This window comes from Etheostoma cragini, chromosome 20, assembly GCF_013103735.1.
Source record: "Etheostoma cragini isolate CJK2018 chromosome 20, CSU_Ecrag_1.0, whole genome shotgun sequence".
NCBI lineage: Eukaryota > Metazoa > Chordata > Actinopteri > Perciformes > Percidae > Etheostoma > Etheostoma cragini.
Window position 1 is genome coordinate 9,246,476 of NC_048426.1, and position 21,736 is coordinate 9,268,211.

Below are 21,736 nucleotides of genomic sequence, written 5' to 3' on the forward strand. Positions count from 1 at the left end.
GGGGGATGATGAATCTGATTAGTTGATTACGTGGTGAGGGCTCCTTCTGAGCAGACTTTCATTTGCACCAAAAGTAATTCATTTTAAACTTCCGAGACCTCTTGGGGCCTTCAAAAGCTCACCAAGAGCAGCAAACAACCAAAAACGGCAAGCCTTATTGTGAACATGTGTTTACTAAAATGGTTGATTGTCTGAGAGGCTTAAATCTGGGATTTTTCGAGCAAGACAGTCTTGAGGATTTTTTTTTTTCTTCCTCAGATGCTTGTATTCACGTACGCTTCTGACGTACCACCAAAGACGGAGCTGTGTTGTACTTTTATAAAAATCTGTTTGACATTTCCACAGAGGTTGATAACTTGTCCATGAAAGTAAGTCTTTTAAGCGGCTGAAAGGAGAGAAAAAGGGGAGCGCGGAATTGCACAAGATGAGGTAAAAGATTAAAAAACGGGTGTCTTTTCCTGCTATATTCATCCTCTGTTTCCCTGCTGGTGACTAAACAGTCAGAGTCACTGAAAACAAATAGCAAGGACTGGCATGGAAAAGTAAGAAAAAAATTGGAAGAGGATGCAGGAAAAATGGTGTGACGAATGGGAGGATAAGATGAAAGAGGAAATTAAAAAAAAATGAGATGATGATGGCAGAAGGTTAGAAGAATGAGGATGAGAGAGATAAAGGGAGGACAAGGATACAAAAAGGTTGCGAGAGGGTGAGATGCGGGGATGGAGGACGAGAAGTACGGGAGAGAGGAAGGATGTCCCCCGTTGTTTTGGACCAGTAAAGGTTTCATTACGCTGCTGTGCGATAACGGCAGCTGGAGATCGTCTATGAAATCTAGACCGCTCCGTTATCCCTCTGCTTCCCGTATAACAATGCTGTTTGCTGCCGTATCGCTTTACCCTAACGGTAACCTATCTCTTCAAATTACACTCAGGAGCACACGAGCACAACAGCAGCTCCACAATGGAACTGATAAAGAACCGACAAGCACACGCACACAGAGAGAAACAAGCATGTGTAGGGAAACCTGTGCATAGTCAAGCCATTGAGTCATTCAAGCTTCTGAGTTTTTAAGTGAGAGCAGTGCAGTGTTCCAGAAGTTCAAGAAATTCCAAAATGACTTGTCTTTACTTTTCTCTGCAGCATTACTGCAGTTTGGGATTTTTAGGCAGTTTAACCAGTCCCCCTCCAGGATTTTGTGATGTTGCGATTGCAACGGCTATGCAAATTCAACCATTCACCGTAAATTCGTTGTGACTTGCAATTTTGAACCAATCACAGCATATTTGACAAATGACCGGAGTTTCCCGCGACTTCAACCAATAACAACAGTCCCAGGTGCCACACTTTGTGTCAGTAAGGGACTCTGAGAGCCAACGACCAAGCAGGAGTGAGAACGGGTTGGCGTAACAAACGTACAGGGCCGGTTCTAGACCTTTGGTAAATTTTGAGCATTAAATACTTCATTTCCTGCATTCTTGTGAATATTTAGGCATCTCATTCTAATTTCTTAATTTTTTTTACCTTTTTCTGAATCAATTCATGCTGGAAATATCTTTATGTAAAGTGAAACATATTACAATCCAAATATAAAAACATAATGGAATATATTGCAGTAAGGCTTTTAGGCATTCTGTATTACTTTCATCTTTTAATTCTCCTGTAGACTTTTCTAATTATATCTCAGTCAGCACACATGTAGCCTAGGCATCATTTACTCTTCCCTCTTTTGCGTCTTTTGTTGGGAAAGTAACCTCCTTAAATGTTCATATGAAAATTAATCACCTGAATGATACATTAATTCATTTTAATTTATTAATAACCCCTGGACTGTGATATTTCAGACGTGTAAGATTTCTGCTTATGTTCAAAATTATGAGCACATTCAAGATAAATCTCATCTGTGTTCTCTGAGATTTGGAGTTGGGATATTATGAGAAAAATAAAGTGACAATACAATAGGCTTTTACAAGATTGAAGTCACAATATTTCAGAAAATAATCCACCTGCACCATAGTCTGCTGTGCATTACGTGATTGCTCTGCTGATACAGTAGACCTCAGACCTCAGACCTCCTGACAGACACAGAGCCCCGGTTAAGATGCTGGTCTCTGAATCAGACAGTTTAGGGAAGTGACTGTATGCTGCTCTACATCGGAGGTGAAAACCCAAAATGATGGCAGAAATAGGGACACATCAGCCGCAGCACGCCCACATCAGAGCACGTCCATTATAAACCTGAAGCTATTTTTACAGCGAGAGTAGACGCTAAGCGATGCAGAGGTCTGCTTCAGAGATCCGTGTGTTTCAGTCTAACCCAGAGACTTGAAACGTCAAGGTGTCCCCCATTTAGGAAACGATTGACACTAATCATCAATTCATTCTAATAATCAGGTTTACAAGAAAACGTGTGGCCAAGTGGGCGCCCTAGAATGATCATGTTTAATAGACATGTTTTATTTCACATGTGTGACTCGAACTTATCACATTTACCAACAAAACGTGCAGCAAAGACAGTTTAAAGCATTTCAGACCGTCCTGCCAACATGTATACATTTTAACATCCATGTACGCTCTAATGGTTTTTCACTCTAAAGTGTTTTTGGTGCTGTAACTAAAAAAACTCAGCCCAGAGTTGTTTCATTCTCCCCGAAAACAAGTTTCATTTATATTTTTTTAAATGTATACCAAAAAAAACTCTTGCAACTCGCAAAAAAACAAACAAAAAAACGCGACTAACAAAATGTAAGCCCAAGAAACTTGCAAAATACTAAAGACTAAAGGGCTGAGCATCTTTCAAAATCTTTCAATCCGATGCCAATTTCAATACCTCAGTTTTGATGTTGGTTCCTTAATAATACCATATGTTTTAAAATCCATTTCAGCATCAACAAAAATATACTGAACACAAAATTTTTATTTTCCACCTTAATTGTGAATCAAAAACAGTTCTCAAAACACTGGTTGTGCTTTTGGATAGGGGTACGGCAGTCAGATATTTAAGATTGGTACCAATCCCCACTGGGCCAAAATTAACAAAAAGGGAGAAACCTTTTTGCCACAACATGAACATTTCATAATAAATATATAAATAAACAACATTGTGTACAGGCTAATATTGAACTAACTAAAATGCAAAGTAAACATGACAACGTAGTTTGTTCTTGATCATTTTTTAACACTCATAGGATCAGAGTATTTCGGTTAGGTGCCCAACCCTAGGCATTCTGGGCCGCACCAATCTCAAAAAAGGTCGCCTAATCCTGGAGGGACTGATTAATATACAAATTGGACTCTTGTGTTTCTTGAGGAAGGATTGAGGATAGTATGAAGATAAATCTTTCAAATGGGAACAATGGAATATAAAACACACCCATGGAGCAGCAGCAATTTCCCCACACTTTGCTGCTGTATTACTGTGTGTTGGCTGGTTGCTGTAGCTATGTTTTGGAGCTACACATCCTAAGCTCAAGAGCTTTGGCTTTCACGGTCTAACCACCATCACCTCACGGCCCATTCACAGCCATGATGATCTCTGCTTAAGACTTCAATAGAAATCCATCTCCTCCTCATTCACCACACACACAGGCACCTGATGCCTGGAAGATTTGTCTGTGGCGGTGAGAATATCTTCACGTACACGTGGCTGGGAAGCACATTTATGCAGATGCATATATTGTGTGTGTGTGTGTGTGTGTGTGTGTGTGTGTGTGTGTGTGTGTGTGTGTGTGTGTGTGTGTGTGTGTGTGTGTGTGTGTGTGTGTGTGTGTGTGTGTGTGTGTGTGTGTGTGTGTGTGTGTGTGTGTGTGTGTGTGTGTGTGTGTGTGTGTGTGTGAAATGGCTTTGACTGCATTTTCCACACAGCAGATAAGGATCAGAAGCACCCTGATAGTAGGAATTAGGAGCAGGGATCCCATTGATCTCTAATGGACCGCTACAAGCCATCTGAGAGCCCATCAGTGTATCCAAGGAAACACGACCCCACGCACACACATAAGCACGTACACACACTCGCACAAAACAAATAAGACAGACAAACTCACTTGTGTTATAAATGCAAGAAATGTTACTGCTGGTATAAGGTTACACATTCAAAATGCCCCCAGAATCAATGATGAAGGCTTAATTACGGAGGGTGAGATATGAGACCGTGTGTGTGTGTGTGTGTGTGTGTGTGTGTTTAAGTGTATATGCATATGTGTTCATGCACCAATATTGTTTTGCTGCAGAAAAAGAGAAACAGAGGGAGAGCTTGTGTTTCAAGGCTGAAAGTTTAAGTGAAACTGGAAGCTCAGTGGACTGGCTGTTGTCGCGAACCTTTGCCAGAAGACAAGGGACAGAAAATCAAATTACCTTTTTCCCACACACACAGTCATGCACAAGACCAGAGTAAAGAGACGGTGAAAGATGGCCTCCCAAACATCTTGATATTGTGTCTCTTGTCTTTCATCGCGGATGAAATGAATGCATCCCTCTTCACTCTCTTCTCGTCTTCGCTCGTGGCTTTCTCTTGTTTTCTGGCCTACTGGGCACATCTATTACCCTCTGATGAATGACACTGAGAATCGTATCTGTGCTTACAACGCTCACTGTACGGTGTCAGCAATTCATCCTGCGTCTAAAGAAAAAGTGTCAGCTGGGCCAGATGTCCTCAGGTCTGCCTCACTCCTGCTTAACTTAATTCAAGCAAGCACAGTTTAATAGTCTGTAATAATCAAATAAACACATTTTGGTATGGTTCAATGCAATAATAATTTCCCTGTACTGTTAGCACAAACACAGCTAAAGTGAGGGCTGTTTCCCCAGGGAAAGGCACAATGCATCAACTCGGTTTCTGCTTTCTCTTGTAGGCTAGTCAAAAGCCACACCTTTTTGGGGAGTTAGCTCCGTGTCCCTCCCCATCTCACTACATTTGCTTTAACCAATACGTAACCTTGGTTTATCTTTAAGCATATATCATTTTACTGTTATGTAATGTTAACATTATGTACTGTGGGACCCCTCAACAACCTTGACTTCTAAAAAACAAATAACCTTATGTTTGCTTTTTCTGGCCTCTACCAGATTAAGAGAGGGACCCTTTACTTCATTGTCGATCTAAAACATGGTTTACAAAAATGTGTGATTAGATATTGATAGAATACAAGCTTCAGGGTTGTGCTTCAGTAGGACTATGTTCATCCCTGCAGGGCATATTTAAAAACAAACAAAACAAAAAAAAAAGATTATTAAGAGACTTAGCGGTGTTTGGTGTTTTTGCCCCCAATTTTATCCTTACAGGCAGATGTTGGTAATGTTTAGGGTGAAGGTTAGGGTTAACTGCCTGGAAGGCAACATTGGAGGCAAAAAACACCTTCAAGCGGGCTTTGCATGGAAAAGTTGCAGTGTCATGAGTTCTGCCGGTTTCAATGGCCAGAGCATGTTAAGTTTTAGTTTGGCGTGAGGGCTGTGTTATAAAATGTCTGAGCAGGGAAAATCAATCTCTCAAGGATAGTGAAAAACCTTTCAAGTTTACATTTAATTAGAGTTTCAGTTTTATCTTCTCGAGATTGAGTTTCCGGAAGGATCTGTGAACAAAAACACTAAATAATATAAAAGAGTAGTACTAGTTTGACATTTTGGGAAATGTGCTTTATTCTGTTGCTGAAAGTTAGATGAGAAGATTGATACCACTCTCAAGTCATAGCTAAATATGGAGCTACCCCTAACAGCTGACTATATTAGATTAGAAAAAAGACTAGAAACACCTAGCCTGGCTCTGTATGGTCGCACTAATGAGAACAGTACATTCCGTACAGAAACCAAACCAGTTTTCAACAAGGTTATGTGTCAGAGTAGGGCTGTGTCTCACACACTTCTATCAACACTGACCACATACTAATCACTTTTGATGGTTAGTTTTGTCCCAAAAGGAACACTTACTTTACAACACTTAACAGAAATGACGAGCGGGATGAGCGTGACGAATAAGACGAACGCAACCCATGTGATCCCGCCAAAAATACAGTATGCAAATGAGTAGCGGTCGTTCGTCTCAAAATCTGAAAAAAATCTTTTAAACTGACATCTGTCGATCAACAAAATTCACAGATTCAGCTACTAAAGGGCCCATTTCACACTTAAAAGGTTTTTCGGAAACACAGTTCGGTGAACTATTTTTGTAAATATTCTGAAATGGTCGGTTTTGAAATTCGGGAGCAGCCAGACCCGTGAAGCATTCTTCCAATCAACTGCCGGGCAAAGAAATGGAGAATGCAATATAAACTTGCAGAAGTCCCTGGTCCCTCCCCTTTGTTTGTAGTCAAGATGGCGCCCGTTTAGTAGGGTCCATCATTTCTTTTTATTAAGAAATCTTGGGATTTTAGACTGCAGGTCAGAATAAACAAGCATTTTGAAGGAGTATACCTTGGACTTTGGGAAACTGTGATGGCCATGTCTTCTACAGTTTTCATACAGTATTTTTTTTTTTCACAAGGTGATCTATCGATAAGAAAACTGTAAGATTGTAAGAAACAGCCTCTAAATGACTACAAATATCTTTATTCCGATGATAATATCATGATTCTTCATTTTCTTTTGTAAAATAGTTGTTAAATTGTGCTATGGGACCCGAGTTGGTCCAACTTCAACAAAAGGAATTTTCCAGCTGACAAATCAGCTCGCAGGTTTCTCATTTGAAATTATAACATCCATGTGTGTATTAAGTCAGTGCAGTGTAATGGCTGGTGAAACCACCGGTGGGGACCAAATGCGTCGAAACAATCCGAGTGGATTCCCGGCTGAGCCTCTAAGTGCTACTTTTCAATTCTAACTCCACTTTATTTCCGTATTTTCTCCACTTCCCTCTAAAATTACATTGACATGACATTGTGATAACCCGATACTACAATAGAAAAGGCTAATTAGGAGTGTTTAAGCTCCTTTTGTAATTAGCCAACTTGGAGATTCTTACATCTCATCCTCAGAAGTGTCTTTCTGACTCCCCTAACACACATGGCAGCAGCTGAACCAAGAGGAACTTAAGATGATCTTCACATGTTCCTCTCAGGCTTGGCTCTCACAGTCTTACTTTTGATTTGACTTCTGAAATTGAGCGTTAAAGTGGCTCTGATGGAGAAGTCAAAGGATACTTTGAGTTAATTACAACTTGGGTCTTATTTACTTGTGTAGTTCTGGACATCTTTGTTGTCAGTAAAAAAAAAAAAAATAGATTACACCATCCATCTACTCCTTTATCTACGCCTCACTCACTCTTTCATTTTCAGGCTTTTTCTCCACCAATTTTCTCTGAGTGCTGACTTAATTTAACGCGGCAGTTGTCTCCTTTTAATTTCAGAGTTTGCTAATGTCATTAATAATGTATGGATATTCTAATTAGAATCTGCCCCCATCTCGTTACAGTGTAAACACTATTGATCATCTGTTAATTAAGTTTTGAATATCATTGATGGGACGTGGAATCGGAGGCAAATATGAACATTCTCATCAAGCCTTTCCCATGCATGCGTTCAATGTTCAAAATCTTGCACTAATTAAAAACACTGCTGACACATTCGCTCAGATGATTTCAGTCCTGAAGTAGTGCTCTTACTGCATGTCCCCAAAGAGATCCAAGCACACACAACACTTAATATAGAGTGCATAACAAAGTAGTCCTGATTGGTTATTCAACTGTACATGCATACCACCATTTACTTTTTATCATAAAATACATCCAGGCAAATTTACACAGTAGCCGGGAGACATATGAAGCTTTTAAGATGAGATCACTGTTGTGCATAACAGCTGGTCTCCCAAAACTGAAAGATTAGACCCTGGCGCTACAAGAAAGTCTGCACCATGCTTTAGGATCCAGCTTAACAACACTCGCACACCCCGCCAAATGCTCACCCACACAAGGAGACAAAGATCAAAAACTGCTCAAATAAAACACGCATGCACAGACAAAAGCAAAATGATCCCACATATGTACAAATATACCTAAACATGAACATACATGCTCAGTGGAGGCAGGTAGAGCCACAAACGGCAAAGAGGGAATAGGCTTCACTGTGATTGGGGGCAGAGCCCACTGCATACCAAACAGGCAGGTACAGATGGTAACCTCAAGGCTAAACACACCCCAAGGGCCTTCGTGCATGTGTATATGGGCGTGTGTGTGTGTGTGTGTGTTCCTAAAGGGAGCTGGAGCAGCATATGGGGAAAAAAGGAAGAGGAAAAGGTCAAGAGCTTGTCCTATTGCTAACAGCCACTCCCTGTCCCCCTGTCTTTATCTACATTCTTCTAACCATCCTCACGCTACAGCTCACACGTTCTCTCTATGAAAGGAGTAGTATGTGGCAGACAGAAACATCTACTGTAGATGTGTCCTGATGTGGCTCAAACTCACACTAATACACACAACAAACAAAAAGGAGTAGAAAACCCAAAGTATCCCCTTAATGGGTTTAGGAAAATGTCATATTTTAAGTTAAGCTGATAGACCTATTGAGGTAGATAGGCACATGTACACATCTTTCACAGTACAAAGGGCAGTTTTGGTTAGATAAATTTAAAAAATATCATCCAAGACATGGAGCACAATGCCACCAAGTACACTACAAAGCACACAACTTAAATGTACTAAAATCACCCCAAAGATAGTTCAGCTGGAAAGTTTCTTATCAAGCTTGTCAAAGCATTCCTAAATTCAAAGAGTTTTCATCCGCCTCCTGTTGCCTTTAAGTATGAAATCGTATTCCGGGGATGACAAGTAGCCGTGCATACAGGTCATTGTCTCCTTTCAAATAGAATCAATAGGTATGTACAATTCTGAATGAACACAAAGTTTCTATAGTAACACCAACTGCAAACCTTTTTATAACGACATTAGTCACCTTTGATGAGTTTCCATTCATGCAAATAAATTGATATCCATGCAAACATATGACCCAATACTTTGGGGGTTTCTTTCACAATGACCTTGTACACCAATGAACCATGATGAGCAAGGGATGTAGGAATGTAAGCGGAGAAGATGCAGCCCCAAATTAACTGGTTTAATTAAGAAGTGAAGCGCAACATCCTATGCCGTGAAAAACCCACCCTGTGGAAACAATTTTAGTGCCATGACTGCACTCCTGTCACTACCTGTTACAGAAAGGTGACATTGGATGATGCTCACATGTGATATAGGACACCTTGCATCGGTAAGGACTTTGATAATGAACTACTTTGAAGGTAATGCTGGCATGAAGGTTGAAGTTGAGACCAGAGATCATTTGTGTCATCCTACCGTAGATTAAAGCTTGTATTTCCTTTTTTTTTTCTTCTTGAAAGTAGGTAGAATGGCTCTTAATCCTGAATAGAAAGTATACAGACAGGAAATGCAAATGTTGTCATTGATAAGGCGTTGGAACTAAAACACTGCTATTACAGAGTCAATTGACACCCCTAACACCCCAATGGGATTAATGCACGTAGAACCTACTTTAACACTTCTGGCTGCTGTACCTACTTCTATCAGTGTTATGCGTCCAGTGTATGCAACACACCTCACATGACCTGATGCATCTTAATGTGATCCGCTTCTTCAGGAGTGGAACATCTGTTAGATGTCTGCTGTTACGTTGACAAGTTGCAGATGTGGAAAAGCAGTTCCAGAGGAACGCTGTCCTGACCTGCCATTGTGTTGCCAAACGTTGCCTCTTTACTAGTCTCAGTCTCTCTAGAGTCACAGTAGAAGTGAGTAATTGCGTTTTTCACCCTCCATACGAGTAAGATTCACTTCCACACAGACATTTCTTAATTCCTGTGTCATGATGATATGTTTCCTCTCAAGTTTGCATCTGAGGGAAGTGAGTTCAGAACCTTATTTTTGTTGCCAGGGAGACGGCGGTTGGTGCTACTTAATGTACAGTGAGTGTTTGATTCAGAGTTCCTGCAGTTACCATGTTCCCCGTGAGGCCAGAAGGTGGCATCTTTGATGGAGACTCTTTTATCGTCGTCTCTTGTGTGCTCTGGAAGCCTGTTCGGCGCAAATGAACATCATTTCTTCAGCAGATAACACTTACTCAAGATCACTGCAAGATGTGGAGAATAGATGTGGATATGTCTTTCAGCAGGGTTTCCTTTCACTGTGTTCACAGTAAACACTTAGCTTCTTTCAAAAGAAGAGGATGGACCAGACTGCTTGTGGAAGTGGAAATACAGGTATTGTTTGGCACTTGCAAAACCCTGCTGATGTATTATGTTCATTTTGTACAACAGCGCAGTTACATATCACTGATTATTCCTTTAAGAAAGCTGTGGCCTTGAGCGCTAAAGACATCAGAGGACTCAGGAACAAGCCAATGATCTGTTGACTGCTTATTTGAGGACCACACACACTTCAGTCCTCTGGTTCCAGCCTTTTTTTTGACAATTCTTTGCCAAAGGCATCTTCATATTCTGTACATTTAACACTAGGTTTGCAATTGTTTTGGCACCTTTATACAGATTACAAGTTATAACTTATGGATTCATCTCTAAGTAATTAATCATTTCTAAATGCTTTAAAGGTGAGGAATAAACCATTATACAGTAAGAACAACAGTTGGGGGAAAAATCCAATTGGCTGGTATTAATCTTCTTCTAGTGTTACGACGCTTCAGCAGCAGTTTCTTTTTATTCATCTGCAGAAGGGCCCCTGCAGACAATTTGACCACCTGCAGAGCTGCAGAGCATCTGGACCACCATCTACTTGATTATTTGTATATCATTGCAAGCCTGAGGAGGAGAAGAGAGCGTCATGACCATTTAAAAGTAGCTTACTCACTTTGTTAAAAGCCATCAGGTTTCTGCAGTGATAATAAGTCATCAGTAGAGGTTGTTTGGGTTTCTCACATGGTGATAATATTTCATGGTTAATAAGAGTGCAAGTCAGAGATATACAGTAAAGGGATATACTATACAGTACAGTATGTGTGTGTGTGTATATATATATATTTAGCCAATAATGAGAACACTATTTGTTCATATGAACAAATAGTGTTCTCATTATTGGCTAATGATGGTGCATTTACCCTCAATTAATGGTTATTTTTCTTTTTAATACTTTCTTGTGGTGTTTTCATCTAGTCACATGTTATATGTTCTTCCTGTTAAACTTCACTCAGACACACACTGACAACATACAAAAAAAAGATAATAAAAACAAATAGGTATTTCTCACTCAAAACATTTTTTGTTACAATAAGAAAAGCATAGGTGGTAAATTATCAAATTAATATATGACTGAATGAATTTCTGGTGTTATGCATGCTGGCTAACTGTCACACTGTTGTATCTTAGTGGGACACGTGAATACAATGGGCCGTTCATTTTCTTAGTAACTTACTATGACAAGTCAAAATGTGCTTTAAAAAAAAGGCCTTTGGGTTAGAAATTATAAGCCCTTTGTAAACCAATGAACCCAGAGTATCATAGGTGTCCTTATTGGTGGTTCATAAACGTGCAACATTGTCATGTTACTTTTGAAGCAAATTCCATTCTGTTATATTAACGCTTATGGAGTGCAAGTAACAATAAGAGGCTACTTATTGGGTCAATTTTACCCATGTCTGGAGTTTTCCTGTGACTTGCTGCGTTGCCTCTGAGCTGCATTAACTGGAACATCTGCTTAACCGGAGAGATTGAAACTTTGCCCGTTCCTGAGCTCTGTTGGATGACAAAATCAATAACGGTGAAGGGAGGGGGAAAGAAACGCATGCCAGTTGTAGCGTGAGTGAAGAGATAACAGTTTTCCATGATGGCTTGTTGGACTAAGGTGTGAGTGTCTCATTGATTGGTGATGTCATTTACTGTAACCGCCACTGCTTTCCCGATGGGCTGGCAGTTATTTCCTATATTTCTCTACCGAGGTCACACTGCCATTGGTGGTGGCTACTCAGACTACTAAGTGTCTTTACTTTTAATGAGTAAAGTTAACATAAGCCCTGCCTTTTTCCTCCGTGGTAGTTTTGTTAGTCGTCTTAAATCAGCCTGAATTGAACAGTGTCTGGTTAGTTTTTCTGTTCTATGTTAATGTAATTTAGACCCTTACCCTTTGAGAATCGTCTTTTCTAATTTAAACCTTAATTGCATTACATCAATGGGAATATTTATGAAATTGTAAGATAAATAATCAAGGGATTCAGGAAATATTGAAAGCTTCTCCACCAAAACAGTTAAATTAACTGCTTTGGTTGTCTGCCTCATCATAACACAACATCACACCCCTACACCTGTGGATTCAAGTCTTAAACCCATAACACAGCAACATTGTGTCCTGTTCTACACAATCTGTCCACAAGCTCCCCTGCTGTTATACTGCCTACCAGTAGGAGGGGCTGTTGTTGTGGTAACATTGAAATGCACCTTGACTCATTCCCCCTGCTGCATGTAATTGAGGAAAGTTAATGCTGATAAGACCTTACTCTGCAATCCACACACTCAAATCACGCCCCCCTCTCTTATCTGTCCTGTAAATCATACTGTGTTTGTTGTTCTCTCTCTCTTTTCTCCTGGATCACAAACACCTGTAGCAAGCAATCACAACTTCTAGGTGTTCTAGGCTGCATAAGAAGTGTGTTGATTTGGGAAAAGTTGCTGGTGTTGCAGTTTCCGCCGTGTTTGTTTATGCGGGCACATGTGTGTGTTTGTCTGTCAGTGTGTGTAAGCCTCTCAGTGAGTGTTATCCCTCGTGTGAACAGGGTTGTTGATGGGGGCTGGGACGGCGCGGGTTGACATAGCGCTGAGTTGCATGGGAAAAGAGAGTGGCGTGCTGTGTTTGTGGACTCAGACAAGCGTGGGGCAAACTGAGTTCGACGGGAGACATCATAGGCAAAAAAAACAACAAGATTAGGAATCACCCCTCCCACTTTTTACCCGCTCTTCCCCTCTCCCTTCACCAGCCGTCCATGAACTCGTCTTTTAACTTCACCCCATTCTTTCTTTTCAATTCTCCTCACCTCGCTTCTTCCCATCCACCTTTCTTTAGCTCTCCACCTTTGTCCTCTTATTCAACACCACCTTCTCGTTTTCTACCTGACAGACCAATTATCCCTCTAACTCACCGCCTGCTCTGCTCTCACAGACCTTTCTTAATTCATTTCAATTTTACATCATCACGTTCACTATTTAACTAGTATTTATTTGGCGTTTTCTCAACAGATGGTAATGGTTAATGGTGAATATGTTTTTGCACATGTTGGGGCTGAATTGAACATTCTCTCTCTCTCTCAAGGGATTCACACTGATCCTCTTTATAGAGGAGCCGATGAAAAAGTTTTATTTGCAAGCAGAGTCTGCCGCTAGAGATGTTCCAATGAGCCAAGGGCATTTCATTCCATTTTCAATGAGGAGTTTTATTGAGGGATGATACCGAACAAATATGTCATATCACCCATACACTCCTGCCATGAACAATTTGTAAGTTTGCCAGTTGTACAATAAGAAGAACCCAAATTGAAAATCCACGAATAACAAAAAAAGTTGAAATACTGCAAAAGAAGATATTACTGATGTGGAAAAGGTGGTAAAAAACAAGGTGCAATGGTTTAATGGCATCCAACCATATACTTTGGTTACTTTTTTTTTTTTTTTTACAGTTACTAATTACCTGATGTGCATGGACTAATACAGTTAACATTTTGAGTGCCACAACAACCCTGTTTAAATGTGTTATGTATCTACATCGACCATTCATTGTTCTTTAAATAGGCTAGTTGTCCTTTTCCTTAAAAAGACAAATATACTGCTTTAATTTGACTTTGCATATTATGCACATGACTTGGGAAAGGGGGTGGGGGGGTAGGGAGGCAGGGCTGCAATTGTACTCCCTGGCCACCCATTGGCACTGCCACTGGTGCTGTGGCTCAGACAACCATACAGAAACAGTTTATAATTAAAAGTTCTTTCTCTCATATTATCATATTATGTTGGTTCAGGCATCTATTGTGAGCCTGGGTTACAAGTTCCCAGATAGCCTTTGGCCAGACATAAATTTCTCAGAGATCACTTTTAAGACTTTTTTTTCCATTGTTGCTTTCAGACTAAAAGTTACCGTTAATAATTGACCTAAGAAACTGGAGCTCCCAGAAAGTATCACGACATTGATAATATTTCTATGTAAAATTTGATAACTTGAGCCTGAAATTCAATTAACTTGGTTTTGCACTAAAACTTTAAACAGAGAATAAAGCATTTTTTTCTGCTGAAACCCTTCATTATCTCAAAAATAAATTAATCTTGAAGAAAATGAAGGTGGTGTAGGAATTTATTATGAAGATCAAGGCAATTATTTGAAGTAAAAAGTTTTTTTTTTAAAGCTGATGTGTGCTTGGTAACTTCATAATTACCTTGAGGTGTCCTTCCTCCCTTCCTGCCCCTCCCCCTCACTGGCTAATGACCTTTCACTCTGACAGACAGACAGATGACTCCATTTTACCTCCTCTGTGCAAGTGTCAAAGGGATGATAAAATAGAAGAAAGAAAGATGCGATGAAGAGATGAGATGAGGAGCTTAGCAGGATTTGACAGAACACGGAGCAGAAGCAAGGAGAGGATGGATGGATCTGCAAAAAAGCAGACAGGAAGGATGGCAGTTTTTGTTTGTCACTCTGAACTGGTCTCAATAGCCTCTTTCCCACAAAGGAAAAACAACATTTGCCAGATTAACTTATTGCTTGTTCTCACCTCTGACACCTACAGCTCAACTAGACTGGTGGACAACATTTTTAAAATTTACTTTAAAGTGAGGTTTTACAGTTTAGTATCTAGCACAGATCTCTTTTCCAATTTGGGGTTACGCCAATAAGTCCAGCCTTCTTGTCATGATCACATATTTTAACATCACTTCTGCACACGTACAATCTCTGTTCATGTATTTATGTCATTGTCAAAAAGTTGACCAAAACCCAAAATAAATTGATCCTAACACTAACTTCTGCTTTTTACAGCCAAAGCTTTAAATAACTCATTCCTCATAGAGATTGAAAACACACCAATGAACCACACTGTTGCACTTGTGGACATGCTTCTTGAATTTCAATAAATCTGGGTAGTATAGTTTATTTTGGGTCAATCTTATATACACAATCCTGCTGCTGTAAAAAAAAAAAAAAAAAAAAACACGGCTGAAAGTAGTCCACAACAAATTTACCCACCATTTACTCTTGTTTGAGTAACTTTGGCTAAACTACAGTACCCAGCTGTTTTATGAGATTAAGTATTTCTTAATCATGAAAGTATATATCTCTAAATTTGTGATATCTTTTTAAGATTTCGATGGGAATTGTTGATGCAGACAATGATGCAGACAGGCAGGGGAAGCTGAAAAGTGTTGACTGATGGACCTACAGGTTTGGGTTTTTTTGGGGATTTGTTAAAGATAAAAACATAGAATACTGCAAGCCTTATCCTGTTGAATATTTCTTTGAACAGGTTTGCTACTTTCTTTATTTTAAATATAAGGACATTTGCTTCACATTATGATTTCAATTTTTTTTCCATTTTCATTTGGTAGGGGTGCAGGAGCGTAACAACAGGAGGCTGAATAACTTATTAGACACACCAGCATACAAGCTCGTCAAATGTAGCCTGACAACCCGTTTGCACTCCAAACCCGTAAAATATGAACGTTTGGGCAGTGGCGGTCAGAAACGACGCAAAAAGCGCACCTCAGCGTGTGTGTAGAATGGATCAAGGGGAGCAGCATCTACACTGCATTTGAAGATGACGTAGCACTAAAAGTGACTATGTATGAAAGCCCAAAATCCAAATAGATAGGTTGTTATGGGGTGTTGAATGAGTCAAACAACACAGGATAGGACAAGCGCATTTAGCTAAGCTTGCTTAGATATGACGCCTGGAGATGACTTTAAGCGTCAAAAACAATGCCAAAGGCACTTTACCAAGCATCCATATTTGACGCGATGGGAGATGTAGACAGGATGGGGCAACATCTCTGTCTTGGGCCTTTACAATGAAGACCTTCAGAAAGAAATGTCAGTGCACACACCTTATACTCTATCCCTACACCCCATGGAGGCAGAAAAGAACCTTAACCTAACAAATGTATGAATGATAAATAAAGTATTATTGAGTTTATGAAAAGATACAAAAGTATAAGGAAATGGTCCATAACTGATAACAAGCAAACAATTTTGGGTTCGATTTCACATTCAGACGTTATATTTTTACAGTTTGTTTCCTTAATATTTACCACAAAGGTTACAGGTGTAAAAGGGGTTATTGCTTGGCTGTCATTTACTGTAATATTAACTGAAAGGTGCCCTCTGTTTTTAGATTGTAGAATCAATATCTACATCTCAATTTCTGGTTTTCTATTTTGCAAGATCCCTAGACCCTGATGGAGGCTGAAGCAACTTAATCAGCAGTTTAAGGAAAACACTTTTGCTCCTCTGGCTGACAATGAAGGACAATGAAGACAGCTGCTGTACCTTTAGCTGTGTGATAGGAGCCCAGTAGGAGCCTGTATTTACATTTCAGTCAATAGAGCATTCACTCATCTGTTTGAATGACCTTGTAACGTCGGTAATCCCTGCTTCACAATGAATAAATACATAAACAATGGCATTTCATCTGCTCCTAGTTGCTCATTTTGAAAGAAAATGAGACAAGGAAAAAAGAGGGAGGTGTGTGTGTGAGACTCGGATTTCACAGTAATTCACCGACTACTAAGTAATTTCACTCTCATACAGAGTGCAGATACTATTGCTTGTTACAACGGGGTAGTGACCGTAATAGGCCAATCCATAATGTAGCTAGCTTGTGCAGCAAACAGAAAGGCAATCAATGTGTCTGACCAATTACCACACAACCACTTTTATTGCATTTAGTATGTGTTGCATGGTCTTAACAGTAAATGAACAGAAAAAAAACCCCAAACATAAGCTGAGTGCAATATGTGTGAGCACTGTGTTTTTCCTCTTCAGTATTAGTTCCAGCTCTGCAGAACACAGAGGCAAAGGATACAGCCAATTTCAAAGAGTAAAAAGAGACTGAGAGAGAGAGAGAGGGAGAGAGAGAGTGAGACCTGCTACCAGTGCGTTATGTCTGCATCCTGATGTTTTATTCAGAGATGAGTTCAGTTCGCTTCACTCTGCTATAGTGATTTATATAGGGCCTGCTTGAACAAATGAGGATTTCTTCCCCCTCCGCAACGCAAAGACAAAGACGAAAGCAGGAGAAAGCTATTTGCAATTTGGAGCATCAATAAAAATGCAAATAGTTGGAAACCATTTCTCTGCCGTTACAATGGAGGTGTGGTCATTGCAGCGCTGAAAGAGAGCGAGACAGTCAGACCCATCCAAATCCAAAACCCAGAATCTTTTAACTGAAACGCTCAGGCTCACAGAGCAAGCGCTGCTTTCTTGTAAAGATGATGTGTTTTTGTACTGTTTCACGGCGGTGGCTCTCTCTGCACAGGTGCAGATGTTGGATTGTGAATGATATAAGGTTTGTGAAGGTGAAGGTGTGACTTTTGACGTGTGGAGCAAGCCAAGGCCTGTCACTCAATCACTACGTACAAGGTGTCCTTGAGGAAAAAATCTTGAGAGACAGGTGTTAAAAGCTCACAGCTACAACATGTATTGATAAATAGGCAAAATTGTCTTGGTGCGTCTAAAAAAACAAAGCTGCTTCTTCATTTTTATGTCTCCTACCAACAAAGATCATCAACAGGCGAGGATGCTGGCATTTTGCCTCGGACATGCAGCTCGGACTTCAATTTATGTCATCATCAAGTGCATATTCAACATGTCTTTTACAGGTTTATTGTTATAAAACAAGTGAGCTCCAAACCAAGACTCTTTTTTTTTAACCAGCTCATATTAATTACCTAATATTTGCTATAGCTGAAAAAAACTTGTTATTCCGCTGGAAAACAAAAAAGGTTGGCTATTTATGTAGCCAAATATCACAAATTTGCCTCAAGGGGCTATACAATTTGTACAGTATACATAGACTTCTATCCTTTGACCCTCAATTCAGATAGGGAATCCCCCAAAAATGTCTGAAACGTCTTGACCCATTGTTTTAGATAAAAGATTTTGGGTGGTAAATCTGCCACTGCTATCACTTCAAACTGCTCATGTGCTGTGCAAGAATGAGCTTGAGACAAGTAAAGTCTTCCGGTAGGCTATCAGTCAGACAATCCATCAGTCAGCGAGCTCTTGCAGGCCTTTTATTCAAAACTTTTTATTTATTTTTTAAAACAACATCAGTCCAGAAGCATGGGTTCACATTAGCAGCAACCTGTGGCACATGACCAACCCGTTACTTCACAGTACAGTCGCTGTATCGGCTTCTGATGGCAGCTGTGCACGAACAGCAGCGAGCAAAGACAAACAGAACAGCAGGACCTTGAGGCAGATGCATTACGAATGATTTGAAGTCAATGAGAGTTTTTCTTTTCCCTGACTTGGTGTTTCCATGCTCGCTGATTCTCCCTCTGTGTGGAGTAAGTGCACAGGTAAGCTTCCAGTTTATTGGTCCAGACTGAGATGGAAGAAATTCTTGATCGGCTCTGACGTGCAGCCCAATGATTTATTTTTTTGTTTGTGTGACCGTGCAAACAGAGAAGCAAACGTGGTTGTTTTTCAAGTGTGTGTGCAGACACACACTCAGGTGTTTGTTTCCTCTCACTGAGATCAGAAGGAAAATTCCATCCTCGGGGTGAAAAAGTTCTCCACTTATCCTGTTATTCTAAAGCGCCTGTCTGCAAAGTTTTGAATATTTTTCTGAATATTATATCGCTAAGTAGCTTATCAGACATTAACAACAACAAAGTCACAACTCCTACATCACCTCTGAAATATCACGCGAAACCTACAAGTCTCACTGGAGCACTCTTGACCCCCCCAGGGGAATTTAGGGATTAAACATAATCTTTTTCATTTCCAACCACCTTCCTGTCCCTTTCTTGTGTTTTGTGTCATTTCCATCCTCCACTCTCCAATCTGTGTGAAGGCATTGACGCACATAAAATGTATTCATGAGGGTACGTATTCATATATAATGTGTGTGCATTTCCAACGTGCGTACACTACAAACTCTGCTGTAAACCCCACCATTCTGTTGTTACAACTGCTGTGTCTGTGTGCACGTGTGAGAAAGTGTGTGTCCTCGCTGGTTGGCAGTAATGCACTAGAGTTTAGGCAGAGTGAATGATCACTCTGTTTATAGGGATTTGATTGCAACCCAGAAACCAGCCCACATTCTCCGTCTGTCAGCTGCCAGCGAGCAGCCTGGCGTCAACATTTTACTCCCTGAATCTCTGCCTGCCTTTCCCCTTTTTCTTCTCACTGCTTCTCCCTCCCTTCTCCTAATTCTGTTTCCCGCTACTCCCTTTCTCAGCAAATGTATTTATTTGTACCCCCCCCACCCTCATTCTTTCTGTATGCTCTGATTTCCCTGGGAACTTAACAGCAGCAGCCGCAGACGTATGCCCTCTGGCGCACAGGCGCACTCACTTGAGCGCACATGTAGGTTATACCTACATATACAGTACATACGTGCACTTGCATACTCACATGATTATTCCATGTGGATCACCTGGGAATGACGAGGTTTGGATATCATAATTCAAATATGAGTTTAGGCAGAGCTCCCCAGTCCCCCAGTATGTGGGAACAGGAGTTTATGAGACCAAATTAATTATCTGTGCCAGTTCCCACTGGACCTGAAAAACAAACATCTCATCACAACTTTGTACACAAGATTGAAATGTTAGTCCTCTCTGACCTGAAACAATGCTGTTTTTCTGGAACTATGTATGTGTGTGCCACTCTGTGTCTCTTTTTGGCACAAATTCATACTGTGCTACGGTAATTCTGGCCTCTATTGTAATTACTGTTGTCTAGTGCAGAGGTTCAACTTTCCTTTTTGGTACTATTTCTACACAATTACCAGATGTTTTGAGAGGACGTTGAGACAGTTGTTAGGGTAGTTAGGGTAGATACTCAAGAATGTCATCAATGTGTTTAAGGAAAGTAATAAAAAAAAGCATTGAAACATGCAGACACACACAGAAAAACACACACACACACACACACACACACACACACACAAACTCACATACTCGCATACAAAGTGGCCATCATCCACTCCTACTGAACCAGAAATAGGCACGCATCCCTTCTCTGCTGTCTCAACACAACATTGATATACGAGTTAGCTGTGATGTATGAGGTTAAGTACAAAGACAGTTGATGCTGACGGCAGCTCATGGTGGGCGGGGGGGTGGGGGAGGTGGGTTGCAGGTAGGTAGCAAGGGAGAGGTTAGGAGAGTGGGTGTCCTCAATGATTCATACAATCTTCCCCCAGAACCGCCGCTGCAGTACTCAACACCAGCCGTGGGATATGATAGCGTCTATTGATGTAAAGAGTTTGTCTCTGCTCCCATGCTGGAAAGATCAGAGTTATTGATTTGGCCAGAGAGCTTACTCAGAGTAGGTGTTCCAGATACCTGGCCTACCAGCTAATTTTATTTTAACGCAGCAATGCAGGATTATCACTGTGACGGCGTGATGGGATACCACAAAGAAAGTCTTTTTCCCTCGGATCCCCCTGCATTGTTTCTATACATCTACATTGTTTCCCACCTCTGCTGGCCTTTCTTGCTCTTGTTCTCCCTGCTCCCTCCTTCCCAGGCTGTGTATGGTATGAGATAAAGAGTCGGTTACAGAGGGTTGGCTGGCAGGACCACTGTTTATGGACGTTTGAGCCCAGTCTCTGGGAAAGGTAATTTCACGCTTGCTGGTTCGGACTCCAGTCCTAATGTTGTCCCTGTGATTAATTAGGCTTTTTAAATGAACAAACCAGGAGCCAGGTGAAGATGTTAATTATGTCACCGTTGTGCAGATAGAAATGAAGTCACGGCTCTGCAGCGCTGGTTAGCACGTACGTACCCGTGTGAATACACAAAGGTTGTCATAGATGTACGTGCACAGGAACATACGCTCAAATACAAATCAACATATAAAAGAGAGTGTGATGTCAGACACAGAGAAAACATTCTTCAAATACTTGCCACCAGCGGCCTTATATCATTAGGCAAATAGAAGCAACACCGCACTGACTTCAACAATGTCAGTAATGATCCAAACACACACTAGAGTGCAATGTCTGAAACATCCAAAGAAACAAACAAGCATACACGCGTTCTTTTATAACAGACTGGAAACCTGAATCATCCACTCACAGTCATCCTTATTATATAACATCAATAAGATATATCTGTCTGGGTTGTTGGACTTAATAGGGAATGTGGATAATGTAGGATGTGTTATCATTCTTTCTAGGGATGGAGTGATGTTCTCTTCATTAGTTTTTTGCTGTTGCAAATTTGTATTTTTGCTAGTGTCTATGTACTTTGCTTAACTTCTATTTCTATAATGTAATTACAAGCAAAGCCACAAACATAAAACTGACAATTGAGCAAACACAAGCACTGCTGAAGACTGATAAATCTCTGGAAAAAGTTAGTAAAGGACCTTCAGTTGGGATTGTTTTGATCAAACTACTGTTTCCAACAAAACTGTCTGTGCGTCCACGTGATACAAGCCTTCCGTGATCGCACATGCTCCTCCTCCATGCAGTTGCTAGCAGCAACATGGTGTGTCAACACACAATGTGAGTCCCTACACAATAGGCTCGTTCGAGATGAACTGCGCCTCGCCTGTAAAGTGGACGAGAGCAGGCGGCAGCAGCGGGGGCGG

General features: G+C 40.6%; 1 long non-coding RNA gene across 1 annotated transcript; it reads left to right on the top strand.

Annotated features, from left to right (window-relative positions):
- The first annotated feature begins 1,464 nt into the window (after positions 1-1,464).
- On the top strand, positions 1,465-20,967 carry LOC117935839. Its single transcript, XR_004654833.1, has 3 exons — positions 1,465-1,563; positions 19,017-19,021; positions 20,955-20,967. It is a non-coding gene; the product is annotated as an uncharacterized LOC117935839 (long non-coding RNA).
- Positions 20,968-21,736: the final 769 nt, after the last annotated feature.